Raw genomic sequence first — 2,246 nt, forward strand, 5'->3', positions numbered from 1 at the left:
AACGTTTTTTCCTGTGTCAGCAAGCTGTTATTTTTGGCAATTCTTGGATTTCAGTACTCCAAATATAGAAGAAACTTCTATGCAATATTTTTATCTAAGTTTAAATTCAGCTCATTGTGTGTCTATGTCACCTGATTAGGTCTAATTCCTTCAGCAAGCAGATTTCCAGGGCTAAGCTTCCCTATTGTCCCCAGCACACTTTGCATGTGTCTTTTTTCTTGGAGAATCCTGTGCTCCCCAGATCACCCCTTTACCTGGTTACTAGTTCATAACAAAGTAGCATATCTGGATCTGCATTTCCCCATGATTCTATGGCTGGCATATTTTCCCATGACACTATTAATATTATCCAATAAGAACCTCCTTTTCAAGAGTAGTGCTACTACATGCTGCCAATCTGGGAAAATCAGTTATGGCTCTGAGCATATTAAATGAGCAGTATTTATTTTCTTTCAGATCCTCATTCAGAAAATCCAAAATTTCATTTCATAAGGATGAAAAAATATTATATATATATATATATATATATATGTGTGTGTGTGTGTGTGTGTGTGTTATATATATACAGTACACTGTCATCAGTCTGTTCTTAACTGTAAAGAATAACAGAAACATTAAGGTTCAGAAGGAGACTATCTGTTCATGGAATCAAAAGTTATCTCAAGTTAGTAGGGACCCATAATTGAAATACATTCTCCTGAACTATTTAGAAAGATGGTGAAGAAGAAAGAATAATATTGATTTATTTGTAGCAAGTGATAATCTAACCAACAAGCAGCATGATCTTAGGGCTAGAAGTCTCTGTTGGGTGCACATTTTAATTCCAAATCATTGTGTGCCTCATTCCTAGTGCAAGGATGTTGAAAGCAAAATACAGATCACCTCTGTCAAATTTGTCTGTGCACTCACTTTATCATATTGGCAATCTTCTTCCTTACTATCGACTTTCTATTGTAACATACTACTAAAACAAAATGATGTTTTTACTTGTGAAATAAAAAGTGAAAAGATTATTATAAAATAACTCTCATGTTGTGGTAGTGAACACAAAAACGCCCCCAAAAATAATACTTAGGAAAATGTAAAATTAGCAGTGATGAAAGATTTCATGAGTTTCTGTAAAGTCGTAAGTCCCTTTTTTTTTTCTTTTTTTTTTTTTTCTAACAAACCTTGTCAAATGCTCCTAAGAAAAACATACTACCTTAGATCAAACAAGGCTCCCAAATTTTTGTCAGTATGATTCTTGTATATCTAAAATTTCAAATCAGAATAAAAGAACAGTCCCTGTCCCTTAAAGAAGGAAAAGCACACTCACCCTTAGAGTTATGTTTTTGTACAGGGGCTTGTCCATTTTGTGTTCAGTTTGTGCCCACGCTTGAGCTGAAAATATGAATCCAGGATAAAACTCTAAATACTTGATTGCAGGGAAGAAGCTGGTAGTTAGAGATTTGAATAATCAGCTGTTCATATAAATCATACTTCAAATGCAAAAAGGATTACAAGACCCAGCCTCTTCAAATGTTTACCCTTGCATGTGTATTTTAATAAAAGCAAATGCTAGCTAAGGGTCATTCCTCTTCATAAATCCTCCAAAGTTTGAACTCCCACTCTCATGAGATCCCTTGATCTCCCATATGCATGTACTCCAGCTGAAAATTTTTGCCCAGTGACGAGTCAGGCAAAGATTTACATTATATGGAAATAATAGTGCTCGTTGTTCAGCACTGCATATCACCAATGTACCATTTCACACGTCCATTAAAGCCAGTTTTATTACTGTAATGTGCAGCTGATATGGCAAAAGTACTAAAATAGAGAAAGCTTATAGGATATAATTTTAGTGCAATCAGTGCTGTAGCAAGTCACTGAACAGTTTTCAGTGGATGCACCTGCAATGAGTGCATATCAAATGCTTTTACTGTACTTTAAAGGTTTGTTCTGCCTGCAAATTTCCTTTAGAAATGCACTCGGTGTTTGGTGGCCAAAATGATTACCTGGCTGCAGATTAGTCTTGCTCATCAGCATTCTGTGCCATTGCCACAAGCTGAAGGAGAAGAAGACAAGGAGGAGGGGGGAGAAACCCCTCAAAACTAGATACCCAAATGGGAGAAGTGATTAAAGAAGATCACTGAGGTGGAAAATAAGCTCACTGCCAAGTTGTTTAGAAACAAAATTCCACATACTTGAAAAGCAGTTCATTCCAGCAGATCATTTGTCCAGGTTCTTTCCCTTCGGACTGAACTACA

General features: G+C 36.1%; 1 long non-coding RNA gene across 1 annotated transcript in view; it reads right to left on the reverse strand.

Moving 5' to 3' along the window:
* LOC107201045 overlaps positions 1 to 1,520 on the reverse strand; it is a 35,643-nt gene extending 34,123 nt beyond the window's left edge. Inside the window, exon 1 of the long non-coding RNA XR_001519974.2 lies at positions 1,316 to 1,520. This is a non-coding gene — a long non-coding RNA (uncharacterized LOC107201045). The remainder of the gene's footprint in view (positions 1 to 1,315) is intronic.
* Between the last annotated feature and the right edge of the window lie 726 nt (positions 1,521 to 2,246).

The sequence above is a fragment of the Parus major genome, chromosome 2 (assembly GCF_001522545.3).
Source record: "Parus major isolate Abel chromosome 2, Parus_major1.1, whole genome shotgun sequence".
Classification (NCBI taxonomy): domain Eukaryota; kingdom Metazoa; phylum Chordata; class Aves; order Passeriformes; family Paridae; genus Parus; species Parus major.